General features: G+C 36.8%; 1 protein-coding gene across 3 annotated transcripts in view; it reads left to right on the forward strand.

The window, feature by feature from the left end:
- Positions 1 to 14,349, forward strand: part of HYCC1 (hyccin PI4KA lipid kinase complex subunit 1) — an 86,140-nt gene that overhangs the window by 21,523 nt on the left and 50,268 nt on the right. The window contains exon 2 of one of the 3 annotated variants that reach the window (XM_057731171.1): positions 11,852 to 11,927. The exons of the other annotated variants lie outside the window; for them this stretch is intronic. The gene's annotated coding sequence lies outside the window, so the exon portion shown is untranslated. The remainder of the gene's footprint in view (positions 1 to 11,851; positions 11,928 to 14,349) is intronic. 3 annotated transcript variants of the gene reach the window in all.

Raw genomic sequence — 14,349 nt, forward strand, 5'->3', positions numbered from 1 at the left:
CTATTCCTTCTCCATTCTAAACATTGAAAATAGGTTTTTATTATGAATGTTAACTTAGTTTGGGGCCTTCTGTAGTTAGCCTGTGTCCACTTTGGGAAAAGTCATTTATTGTTATTGCACTAATAATTGCTTATGCATGGATAGCTTTACAACATATCTCTAGCTCTGTTTCCTTACCTTTTCTTTAGTACAAAATTTCTTGCTTTCAGGATCACTTTTATTGCATGCTATGATGTCAACTACCATGGAGGGCTATTAACAAGGTAAATGTTATATTAAAAACACAAAATGGAATTCAGGGCCCAAGCTAGCAAAGGTTCAAAGGTTTGCTCACTTATTCATTCACTGAGCAAATGTTTTTGTATCTATTATGTGTGAGTCAATTTTAAAAGGCTAAATTGTAACTTAAATTTTTAAGAATTGACTGGGTAAGTATAAAATAGGAGTGATCTTGTTTGGAAGCAGTTTGTATGAAAAAAGTCTTGGGGTTTCGCTGACTTTAAGCATAAAATGAGCTCTTCCTGTGAGACTTGATTACAGAGGAAAGTAAAAAAAAATTTTAGGTTTCCCTGATTGAAATATTGTATCCTGATATTCAGCTTGTTAGATTTCTCCTGGGATATTATATCTGTAATGGATACTAGGTATGGTCACCATTTCTGCCCATGGAAAGCCCCTTCGGAATAAACTTGCATCTGTACTCATCCTCATCTTTGATTCCAACTGTAGGACCAAGGGGAGAGATCTGTCCCAAAGATGGGCAGTCTTCAGGCTGGCCAGTTTCCAGGGTGCCTAGCTGAGTTGCGGTCAGGATCAAAATAAGGAACTGGTACAATGAGAGGTTTATTTGAAGAATTTAGAATTGGGAAATTGAGAAATGCAGATTTGTTGCAGAGGAGAGTGTGTGTCTGGAGCAGAAAGGTCGTGATAGTTAGGAGTAGAATAGCATTATGGGACATAGACAGGATGAGTAAGTTAGAAAGCCATCCAGCAAATAAAGAATGGAACATCAACACTGTGAAAGCAACCTGTATTCATCCTGTGCTTTGAGATTTGGGTATTCGACAGACAGGTTTTGAGGTCTTCTGCATATATCCATTTTGGTAACATTAAGATGGTACATTGTAACATTTGCTAAACTTTCTTTTGAATAATTAATTTTTATATATGGATGTAGGATAGGTAGGGATTTTAAGAATTTTCTAGTTTATTTCTCAATTTTCATGAGATTTTACTTGTAAAATCCTGGACAGGTGAAAAATCTATCATAATGTTAGAGTTTTGGAAGTTGTATGTTTTCTCTCAGTAGCCTATTTTGTATTGAGTTTCCAGAAATAAGGGTTATTAATTATTCTATCAAATCTGAATCCCTTATTGTATCATTTAAATTAAAAATTTGTAAAGATTTGTACTATAAAGAAGAATATCAAGATGAAACTTCATTGTTTTAAACTGAAAATTTAAAGGAAATCATTTGACATCTCAGGAAAATTCTGAAGTGCTAGCATCAGGATATGTACAAAATAAGACTGTTTATATCTAATGAATAAAAGCAACTTTTATATAATATAGTGACAGCTGTGATGGTTACTGTGATAAGTTGACTCCATTGATTCCCTGGTGGCCCAGTGGCTGTGACTCTGCGCTCCCAATGCAGGGGGCCTGGGTTTGATCCCTGGCAGGGAACCAGATCCTGCATGCTGCAACTAGGACCCAGGCAGCCAAATAAATAAACAGATAAATATTAAAAAAAAAAAAAAAGATAGGATAGTTATTAGTGAGTGAATTTTGTTTTGCTTTGTGGCTATGGACTTTTCCAAGCTTTGAATTCTAGCCAACCATGTCACTATGTCTGCCATTATTAACAGTAGGATCAGGCAAAAAGTATACATCAGCAGAATGTAAACACTTTTATTGGACATTCATAGATTATGTCCTGTTTATAATAGGTTTTACTACAAGTTTTCAGAGAAAAAAATCTAATTCCTTGATGGCAAGGATCGATCATGTCTTGAAAAATCTAATATTCTTTGATAGGAGTTATCACACTGCCTTGCACTAAAAAGGTTTGCCTTGGTGCCTAACAAACCATCCCCAAACTTAGTGGCTTCAACCAGCAAATATTTTTGATCTCTCACAAATCCCAGGTTGACTAGATCTAGCACCACAGAGCTTCTGCTTCATGTTGTCACCTGAAGCTACAGTCGTCTGGAGACTTGGCTTGGTTAGAATATCCAAAATGGCTCAGCCTCGTGGCTGGTACTTGGTACTGACTCTCAGCTGGTAGCTCAGCAGGGACCTCAGTTCTTTTCCATGCAACCTTTCATGATGGTTTGGGCCTCTTACAGTATCGCGGCCGGATTCTAAACACATGAAAGTGGAAGCTGCAGACTTACTTCCTAAGGCCTGGCCTCTGAAGTTTCATAGCATTGTGTTCACTGCATTCTTTTGGTAAAAGCAGCTCATGGGGCCAGTCCAGATATCAAAGTGGTTATTAAAAGATAGTTTTTTTCTCACTTCGGTTATTTAAATTCAAATCAGATATCCTTTCCCTGGACAAAAGATTCTTCTGAAGTCCTGGAGGATTTCGGAAGAATAGAAAGATGGAAGTAGGAAATGAGACGAGGGATTGCTACCTTTCTTCTAGTTGTCCTACCTTTTGAAAAAGAAGTACACTGCCCTGCTTGCCATAGTACATTGGTATCCCAATGTGATTTTATTTGTCCTTGGGGTAAGCAAAAGAGTTGAATGCAAAAAAACATTTCCCATAGTAAAAATCTCTGCTCTATTTTTAATAACCAGGTACTTGTTTGTGATTTATGGGGAAAATAGGCCTAGGTTATAGGTCTTTGAAAAGATTTCCCACATCTCTCCTACTGGCCTATCAATTATATTCTTTCTCCCCGTGCCCTGAGAGGAAACTTTATTCACTTGAGGACATGAGTAGGCAGTGGGGCAATCAGCAACACTTCTTTTCAAGCACCAGCACAGGTACCCTCATGTTTCATAGGACTCTAAGCAGTAAAATCAGTAAGATTAAATTAATTTTATTCTGTAATGTTTAATCTGAACATTTCCTTCTGCTCTGTTTTCCTGAAATTCAGCTAAGAATCTTGATAATCTTCTGGTGGCACTTAATTTACTGCAATGGCCCCATTTTGTAGGACTGAAGTTTAAAACTTTGTCACAATCCATTTATAGAAATTTGTTTGTTCTTCAGATTTATAGAAACTTGGTTTTCAAGACATATAAAGCAAATGGTTTTAAAAGATTCAGTAGTAATTTATAGTTAATACTTCATGATGCAAGGGATGATGTGAAATAATAGTAAAAATATTTTTTAGAGATTTACAGTGAAAGTTATAAGTACATTTTTTTTTCTTTTTATGTTCTTCCTTAATTGGATAAGAGTAAAACATTTATAATAAGTTATATGTCTTTCGTGACAACACTTTTATGATATGCTTTGTGGAAAGCTCCTTGAGGAATTCAGGAATCATTATTAGGGTTAAAATTAAAATATAATGTGGGGATTGAAGAATAAGACATTAGGTTTAGAAAGGTTTTATTACATACTGAAAATATAAAAAAGTTAATTTCACACATACTAACTCTGCTTGTGAAATACTGCATAGAATCCTAGGAAGCTTTCTAATATGATTTTATGTACTCTGTTCCAAGATATATTTGAGAAAAATAGGAAGTTAGTTATACAGCAGGAAATATCTATTTTAGTTTTGTTCCTTTTGCCTTTGAGAAGAATAAAGATTTTTTTAATGTGAGAGTATATTTTTGAGATATCTAATTAGGCTTATAAAGTTTTAAAGTTACATAATCAAGACTTTCCATAAATGTTAAAAGATTACATATTAGATATGAAATGTGGGGGTGGGATAGCAACTGTAGAGAGCCTCTTGTTGAGTACTGGTGAAGAGAAATAGTTTTTAAAAACACTCTTTCAATTTTGTGGTCATTTTGCTTCTTGTCCTACCTAGTCTTTAGTGGTACCTGTAGTCATAACTGTTACTCATCATGGAACCCAGGACTAATGGAAAGAAAATTTTTTTACAGTGTTGCAGTGTGTGGTAAGGACAAAGAAAAGCTTCTGTCAACTGGCACACACTATTGTTTTTTTTTTACATTTATTTTTAGGCTGCATTGGGTCTTCGTTGCTGCGCAAGGGCTTTCCCTAGTTGCGGCGAGTGGGGGGCTACTCTTCCTTGTGGTGCACAGGCTTCTCATTTCGGTGGCTTCTCTCGTTGCGGAGCACCGGCTCTAGGCGCTCGGGCTTCAGTAGTTGTGGCTCGCGGGCTCTAGAGCACAGGTTCAGTAGTTGTGGCTAACGGGCTTGGTTGCTCCACAGCATGTGGGATCTTCCTGGACCAGGGATTGAACCCATGTACCCTGCATTGGCAGGCGGATTCTTAACCACTGTGCCACCAGGGAAGTCCCACACTGTTGATTTTTCATGTTGTATTTTTCTGTATACTTATCCTACTTTTATAAAATTCCATTAACCTCTTCCTCATATCATACATTAATATTTCAGGTCCCGTTTTTAATATTTGTACATTTTCTATTTTTCTTAAGATACTTTTACTTTTATGAAATTTTTAAAAACTTGTCATCAGAAAGAATTTTTAAGTTTTACCATATTTAGATTTGTTTTGAACTGGCTTGACTTCGTAATTTAAAACTACATAGGGACTTCCCTGGTGGCAAAGTGTAGCCCCTGCTCTCCGCAACTGGAGAAAACCCTTCGTTGGCAGCAGCGAAGATCCAGTGCAGCCAAAAATAAATTTAAAAAATAAATACATAAAATAAAATTAAAAAAATAAAACATGAATGCCAGTTGAAATTTTCATATTTTATGATTTTATGGTATAGTTTAATACTTCTGTGAAATTACACATTTAATTAAAAATATTTCTACACTGTACTGAAGATTTCTGACTCCATGTAAAAACAACTAAAATGTTTGAGTATATGACTGTTCTTAAAGAAAACACAACTCAGAAGTCAACATTATTTGAATTTTCGTTCATGTTTATAATTCAGTACTATAATTTTCCTTTTTTAACTTACAGCAACAACTAGATAAGAAATCTCTTTATAAATTAGTCTTTTTGTCACTTCAGTTTAGTGCAGAGAATAAGGTATATTGGAAAATAATTTGCCCTTAGGGTTGAGAAGCCTTTGTGTAATAAGTATTATGAAAGATTTGAAATTGAACATTTAATGAAGAATGGTATAGAATGTTGTCAGAAGACATGAATATCTCTGAAGTGGTCTTAATCCCACCGTTGGAAGGTGCTTTCAGATTACACTTGTGGCAAATAATATACTACATTACTTTGTATGTGATAAAATGTTTACCTTTAAAAATTAGAAATGTTTATACTAATTTTCATTTCAAATCTGCTCTTCACAGTGGCTCGATCTTTCTACATTATTGCTTATACATGGATGGCTTTACAACACATCTCTAGCTCTGATTCGTTACTTTTTCTTTAGTACAAAATTCTTTGCTTTCAGGATCACTTTTTTTGCATGCTATGATGTAAGCTACTATGGAGGGCTAATTAATGCGTTGAACATTATATTAAAAACACAGAATGGAATTTAGGGCCCAAACTAGCAAAGATTCTAAGATTTGTTCACTTATTCATTCACTGGGCAAATGTTTGTGTAACTGTTGCTTGTGGGTCAATTTTAAAAGGCAAAATTAAATTGTAACTTAGATTTTAAAGAATAGATTAGATAATATGCACAAGATAGGAGTAACCTGGTTTGGAAGCAGTATGTATGAGAAAAATTTGGGGATTTAGCTGACTCCCAGCATAATATGAGCTCTTTCTGTGAGACTTGGTTTACTGATACGAGAAGCTCAGCTATCCCCAAGCAGGATAAATTCAAAGAAAAATACACCTAGATTTATCATAGACTGTCGAAAACCAGAAATGAAGAGAAATCTTGACATAAGCCTATTTCAGATATCTCATGGCACCCATGCATTAGGTGATTGACTAGAAGAACTCACAGGACTCAGGCAGTTATACTCACAATGCTTTATTACAGTGAAAGCATATAAAGGTGAATCAGTAAAGGAAAAATATGTAACAGGTAGAGTTAGGAGGAAATCAGACACAAGCTTTCAAAGTCCTCCCTCATAGTGATCACACGGGATACACTTTTACTCCTGCAGTGAACTGCAGCAACACATGCAAAGTATTACTGCCCAACTCACTAAAGATGATATGAAAAGAAATAGAAGAATTTTAATAGTTCTACATCTATTAGAGAAATTAAATTCTTTGGGTAGGCAATAATTTCTTAAATTGGGCGCAGAAAATACTAATCATGAAAGAAAAATGATAAATTGGACTTTATCAAAATTAAAACCTTCTGTTATTTAAAAAGTACCATTAAGAAAATAGAGGAGCACATCAGAAACCAGGAGAAAATGTTTGCAAAACAAATATAAATCCAGAATATATTAAAAACACTTAAAACTCAGTAAGACGTATAACCTGATTAAAAATGGGCAAACAATAAAAACAGATGATTGAACTTGGTGTACCCCCCAAAAAATAATAAATAAATAAATAAAATTAAAAAAAAAAGGGCAAACAACTTGTAGAAACACTTCACAAAAGAAGATATGTGAATGGCCAAAGTTGTATGAAGAGATAGTCAATGTTAGTCATCATAGAAATGTTAACTGAAACAGTGAAATGCCACTACACACTCCCTAGAATGGCTAAAATTTAAAAGGTGCTAATATCAAACAAGTGTTGATGAGGTTTAGAGGAACTGAAAAATCTTATAAATTGTTGCTGGAAATGTAAAATTATATATCCATTTTGGAAACAGTTTGGTTGTTGGTGTGTGTGTGTGTGTGTATAAAGTTAAAATATATAGTTATTATATGACTTAGTAACTCTGCTTCTAGGTGTTTTACCAAGATAAATAAAAATGTGCTCACAAGGTTTGTATACATATCGTTCCAGTTACTATTGCTGCATAACCATCCCAAATTTAGTAGCATAAATTAAAGTCATTTTATTATCCTCTTGGATTCTATAGGTAAGGATTTCAGAAAAGGCACATGAAAATGACTTTTCTGTCTTTCACAGTGTCTGTGGCCTCAGCTGAGAAGGTTCAAAGGCTAGCGGTAATCTGACAGCTGGGGGCTAGAATTATCTGAAGACTCCCTCACTCACAAGTCTGCTGGTTGATACTGTTAGCTGGGACTCTGCATGACACCACATGCAGGTGTCACTGGAGAACACCTGCATGCTGTCTTTCCATATTGTTCTCTGGGGATTTTCATAATAGAGTGGATAGGTTCCAGGAATGATGGTCCCACAGAGAATCAGTTACAAGCTATATAACCTTCTGTGATCTAGCCATAGTAACAAGCTTGCCTAGTTTCAAAGAGAGGTTACATTGATTCTACTTCTTCTTTTTTTTTAAATTAATTTATTTATTTTATTGGCTGTGTTGGGTCTTTTTTCATGTGCAGGGGCTTTCTTTAGTTGTGGTGAGTGGGGGCTACTCTTCGTTGTGGTGCGCAGGCTCCTCATTGCCGTGGCTTCTCTTGTTGCTGTGGCTTCTCTTGTTGCGGAGCCCAGGCTCTAGGCGTGTGGGCTTCAGTAGTTTGCAGCACATGGGCTCAATAGTTGTGGCTCACAGGCTCTAAAGCTCAGGCTCAATAGTTGTGGCGCACGGGCTTCGTTGCTCTGCGGCATGTGGGATCTTCCTGGAGCAGGGATTGAACCTGTGTCCCCTGCATTGGCAGGCGGATTCTCAACCACTGCGCCACCTAGGAAGCCCCTTGATTCTACTACTTGAAGAAAGGTGTGTCCAAGTCATCTTGTAAGAAGACCATGTTGTGGTCATCTTCAGATAACATATTCTGCCACGTGAATGTTTATAGCAGCTTGGTTCATAATAGCTCCAAACTTGAAGTAACCCATGTGCCCATCAACAGATGAATAGGTAAACATATTGTGGTATATTCATACAAGTCAGCAATAAAAAAGAATAAGCTGTTGATACACCCAACAGCATGAATAAATCTCAAAAACATTATGCTGACGGACTCCCCTGGTGGTGCAGTGGTTAAGAAACCGCCTGCCAATGCAGGAGACACGGGTTTGATCCCTGGTCTGGGAAGATCCTACTTGCCGCGGAGGAACTAAGCCTGTGCACCACAACTGCTGAGCCTGCGCTCTAGAGCTCACGAGCCACAGCTGCTGAGCGCGTGTGCTGCAACTATTGAAGCCTGCAAGCCCAGAGCCTGTGCTCTGCAGCAAGAGAAGCCACCGCACTGAGAAGCCTGTGCACTGCGACTGCTCCTGGCAACTAGAGAAAGCCCTCACACAGCCACGAAGACCCAGTGCAGCCAATAAATAAATAAATTAATTAATTAAAAAAAACATTATGCTGAGAAAATGAAGCCAGACGCAAGTGTGCATAATGTATGTTTCCATTTATATGAAGTTCTTGAACAGGCTGAAGTAATCTGTAGTGATAGCAACCAAATCAGTAGTTGGCTGGGACAGGAGGTTGAAGGATTGACAGAAAAGGAAGTATGCATAGAACTGTACACTTAAAATGTGTACATTTTATTCCATATAAATTATACCTAAAAGTTGATTTTTCAAAACTAAAAAAAAAGTTGTGAGGGGAGGTAGGAATTAGAAACAAGCATACAACTCTGGAGAAGTTTGAGTATAAAACAGAAGCAGTGAAAATAGCTGAAGAGGAAGTAAGGTTGAGAGTTTTTTGGGGAGAGTGAGTTAGTAGAGAGCGAGAAATTTTATTAGGGAGAGAAGAGACTCGTTGGAGCAATCTCTTTAGGTAGATAAGAAAGGAGAGTTATAGTGTGTAATTCAAAGGGTTGGCCACAGATAGGATCATGGACAATTAGTTTATAAACAACAAAAGGGAAGAAGAAGTCTAAAGATACAGATGCTTTAAGATGGGTAGACATTTGGGAGTTTGTGGAAGTTCTCTTCTGGTTGTTCAGTGAAGTAGGAATTAAAGGCATCTGCTGAGAGTAGGAATGGGAAGATGGTTTTGAAGTTTTGAGGATCAGGTAGGTTGCACGAAATAATTAAATAGGAGAGTAGCAAAGAGAATGGACAATGTGAGGAGGACACTGCATGACTGCCAGGCAGCAGGAAGAGCTTGCGTCAGGTTCTTGGTCATAAATTTTAAGTGTTGTTTTGTTTTCTCCATCTTGTTCAGCTGCATGGGCACTCATGTGGACTAGGTGGAGAGTTGGATTTTACCAAAATTGTATTTTTGCTAAAGGAGTAAAACAAATAAGAGCAAAGGAGTTGAGAGAGCATATTCAAAATGGTGATTATAATTAACTAAAGAATTTGAAATGGGTAAGGAGAGAAAGGAGAAAATTGGGAGATGACATTAGGTTCTGGTATGGTCAAAATGTTTTGGGGTCTGAGTAGGTAAACATGTATGCTGAAAAGATAAGAGGAGCAATCAAAGTGGATAATGACAAGGGCTTGGGTAATGGTTCTCAAAGTGTCATCTTGAGACCTCTTGGAGTTCTGAAGAGCCTCTCATGGGGTCTGTAAGCTCAAAGCTATTTCCATAATAATACTTGGGCTTTTGTCTTTTTCACTCCCATTTATGAGTAGACAGTGGCTGCATGATGTGATGACTAATGAAATGTGTTTGTGTATTCTTGTGTTTTAAAATTTTGTTTTGTTTTTGAGTACAGTAAATATCAATTGGATTGGATCCTAGAATAGAAATACATCAGAGCCTCAATAATTTTTTAAACAATTTTAGATTTGTAGAAAAGTTGCAAAGATAGTACAGAGAATTCCTGTATACCCCACACCCAGTTTCAGTTTCTCCTAATGTCATTTTATATTACCATTGTACATTTGTTATTACTATTGCATTGCTATTAACTAAATTACAGGCTTTATTAGAAATTAACCAGTTTTCTTTTAAATTACTATCTCTTCTGTTCTAGGATACAACCAGGAGACCATATTACATTTAGTTGTCACGTCACCTTAGTCTCTCTGGTCTGTGAGTCTCTCAGCATTTTTTATTTTTCATGACCTTGTTAGTTTTGAGGAACATAGATCAGATATTTTGTAAAACATCCCTCAAATTGAGTTTCTTTTAATGTTTGTATCATGATTATGCTGGGTTTATGGCTTTTTAGAAAGAATATTACAGAGGTAAAGTGCCCTTCTCATCATATCAAGGGTACATGATATTCACATGACATCATGGGTGATGTTAACCTTGATCAAGGCAGTGTTTATCAGATTTCTCCACTATAAAGTTACTGTTTTCCCCTTTCCATACTCTTTTCTTTGGAAGCAGATCACTACGTCCAGCCCATTCTCCGTGGGGAGGCGTAGACTAAACTCCTAGAAGGGGAAATACCTGCATGTATTATTTGGAATTCTTCTGAAGGGAAGATTTGTCTCTTATTCTCTAACACTTTATTTATTTAGTTAGTTAGTTATATCAATATGGACTCATGTATATTTATTTTACACTTTGGGTAATATTTCACTACTATGTTATTAGTTTAGTTGCTCAAATTGTACCAACTTTGACCATTTGGTGTTCTTTCAGGTTGGCTCAATATTTAAAACTGTAAATGTCATAGCACTGAGTTGCTGAGGCAGGGGAGGAGGTATTGTTGGAAGAGATTTTTAGGAATTGAGAGTTCAGGGAGTAAGAAGGAAAAACATTAAGATTTTAAATAAGAGTAGTTTGAAAGCATGACAATGAGCCAGAGCTGAAATCATCTAGAAATGAAGGGGAGGGATTGATGGATAGATGACAGCTACGTTTTGAAACAGCATTGGGGGCATGGTTCGAGGGGAGAGAGGGAGAATGATCTGAAATGGTGATGTTACCTCTAGGGTCAGTGGTTTCTTCCAGGGCTATGAGAGGAAAAGCAGTCACTCTGAGAAGCTTGCAGGGAAAGCAGTGTCTTCAGAGAAGAGCCAGGCTTCTTGTTAGAACAAGAAGAAAGTGACAGTCAGAGAACTGTTGAAAATATAGAGGATTTTGTTGGTAACAGGTTATCAATTCCTGAAGGCACAGTGAAAGAGAACCTCCTTCCAGAATTAGGGTGGAATAGGAGGTGAGACCCGCAAAGAGTTATGAAGAGCAGTGTGCAAGGGCTGAGTGTAACCTGGGAGCTGTAGTTTCTTGTGGTTCCAGACATCAACAGGAGGGGAAGAAAAAATGATTTTTGTCCTGGTGGACCTGAGGCAGGTAGTGGTGGCAAGGCTGTGAAAGTTTCAGGATAGGGGAGATGTTTTGAGGTCTCCCTTTGAGCTCTGCAGAGGAAGGCAAAGAAGTATGGGGAAGGACAGTTTTACTGAGTATTTGTGTGAACTCAGTTATGCAATTGAGGGCTTCCATTTGATCTCTATCAGGTGAATTGATAAGAGGCCTGGGGCTGTCTGGTGTTACTAATGTATAATATACACACAGAAAAATGCACAAATCATGTGTTCAGCTTGATGAATTTTCACTAAATGAATACACCTGTGTAACCAGTACTTAGATCAAGAAACAGAATATTACCAGAATCCAAGAATTAATGCCCTCAAGAGCAACCACTCTCCTGACTTTTAACACAATTGATTAATTTTGCCTATTCTGGCAGTTTATATAAATGTAATTGTATAGTAGTACTCTTTTGTTTGCCTTCCTTTTCCCAATATTGTGACACTGATGTAGTTATAGTTTGCTTTTTGTCATTATTGTGTAGAGCACCATGTATGATATACTATAATTTATCCATTCTACTCTTGACGGACATTTGGTCTCTTTCTAGTTTTTGACTAAAAAATCTGCTGCTGTGAATGTTCCTGAACACATCTTTCAGAGACATATATCCACATTTCTGTAAGGTATATATTTATGCGTGGAGTTGTTGATCTGCATATGTTCAATTAGAGGATATTGCCAAAGTGTTTTCTGAGACACTCTGCTAATTTACATCCATGCTAGCTGTGTGTGAATATTCTGGTTGCTTCATATCTTTTTCAACACTTGGTATTATCTCTTTCATTTTAGCCATACTCGTGTGTGTTATTTTTCTGATGACTAACAAAGTTGAGCGCTATTTAATATGTTTCCATTTGGATAAGTGATGTGCTTGCTTTTCCTAATGAATTTTCTGTCTTTTTCTTAATAATTTATGGGTTCTTTATATGTTCTGGATATGAGACTTTTGTCAGATTTGTGTATTGTAAATATATGCTCCCACTCTTTGGTTTTGCCTTTTCATTCTCTTAGTGGTATCTTTTGATGAATAGAGGTTCTTCCTTTCCCTCCCCCTCAGCTTTATTGAGGCATTAAAGTATACATGCTGTTTTGATATACCATAATCAAGCTAATTAAATCTGTCACCTCACATAGTTACCATTTGTGTGTGTGTGTGTGTGTGTGTGTGTGGTGAGAACACTTAAGATCTACTCTCTTAGCAAATTTCAAGTGTACCTTATTATTAACTATGGTTACCATGCTGCACATTAGGTTACCAGAACTTACTCATCTTAAAACTGAAAGTTTGTACCCTTTGGCCAACATCTTCCCATTCCCCCCCACCCCCACCCAGGTCCTGGAAACCACAGTTTTACTCTCTGTTATCATGAGTTTGACTCTTTTTAGATTCCACGCACAAGTGAGATCTTGCGGTATTTGTCTTCCTGTGTCTGGCTTATTTAACTTAGCAGAGGTTTCCCAAGGTTCATCCATGTTGTTGCAAATGGCAGGATTTCCTTCTTTTTAAGGGTGAATAATATTTCATTCTGTATGTGTGTTTGTGTGTGTGTGTGACACATTTTCTTTATCCATTCATTTGTTGGCAGACAGAAGTTCTTTTAATGAAGTCCAATTTATAAAAAAAAATTTTTTTGCCTACCCCAAAATTATGAAGATTTTCTCTTTTGTTTTCTCCTAAAAGTTTTTACATTTTTTAAAAGTTGATTAAAAAATATTTATTTATTTATTTGACACTGACGGCTCTTAGTTGAGGCATGGGGGATCTAGTTCCCTGATCAAAGATCAAACCCGGGCCCCCGGCATTGGAAGCACGGAGTCTTAGCCACTGCACCACCAGGGAAGTCCCTTGTTTTACTTTTTAAAATTAGATCTGTGATCCAACTGCAGCTGACTTTTGCATGTGATATGAGCTAGTAGGTTGTGGTTCTCTCCCACTCCCTACCCCATGTAGCTGTCCAGTTGACCTAGTCCTATTTTTTTTATAAAGACTACACTCTCCCTACTGAATTACCGTGTCACTTCGGTCATAAATCAGGTGACCATGTATGTGTAGGTCTGTTTCTGGCCATTCTTTTCTGTTCCATTGTTTTTGTTTTTGTTTTTGCTAATGATAATACTTTGTGATAATACCACACTGGCGTAATTAAACTATGGTTTTTATTTATTTATTATTATTTTTTGGGGTACACCAAGTTCAATCATCTGTTTTTATACACATCCCCGTATTCCCTCCCTCCCTCGACTCCCCGCCACCCTACCCGTCCCAGTCCTCTAAGGCATCATCCATCCTCAAGTTACTATGGTTTTGATAAGTTTTATAGTAAGCCTTGGTATTTAGAAGTCCAAGTCCTCAAGCTCTGTTGTTCTTCAAGATTGCTTTGACTATTCTTGATTCTTCTGCATATCCCCCTTGATTCCTTTTAACCTTTTAAAAATTAATTTTAACTAGAGAATTATTTTGAGTTTTTGTAAAAATTTTACCTCCCCAGTTCTCTGTAACTTGATGTAGTGTGGTTCTATCTGTGATTGCTTTCTGTCCTAATTTACTAGACAAACAATGGATAAATACAAAAGAAAACTCATGTACATTTATATTTACCTTGCTTCATTTTGCTTCATGAACATGTATAACGGGATAGAAATAAGTAGATCTAGGTAGAAAGAAAACAAGGGTAAGTGTATAATATAAAATGATAAATAAGGTTAATCTTGGTCTGCTCTTCTGTGGACAGAGTTAGGGCAGAAACTTTGACTCCCATTTTGTTAAAATTAAAGCAATGAGAGGCTGTTATGAGATTCATGGTATCCATAATATAAAAGCAAACCAGTTACTCTAAAGGAGAGTTTTTCCTGGTCTTGAAAACTGAAGAGCTGAATTTTCTCCTCCTTTGGATTTTAAAGGGGATAACAATTGACCTAGCAGGGTTTTCAGTCACATTTTGGGCATAATTCCAGAGCCCAGTTTATCTGAATGGACAGTTGTATAAAATCAATCATATGGTACAAATAGGTGGTTTTCTAACAGTCTGGCTTGATCTAAGGATA

The sequence above is a fragment of the Hippopotamus amphibius genome, chromosome 4 (genome assembly GCF_030028045.1).
Source record: "Hippopotamus amphibius kiboko isolate mHipAmp2 chromosome 4, mHipAmp2.hap2, whole genome shotgun sequence".
In the NCBI taxonomy this organism is placed as follows: domain Eukaryota; kingdom Metazoa; phylum Chordata; class Mammalia; order Artiodactyla; family Hippopotamidae; genus Hippopotamus; species Hippopotamus amphibius.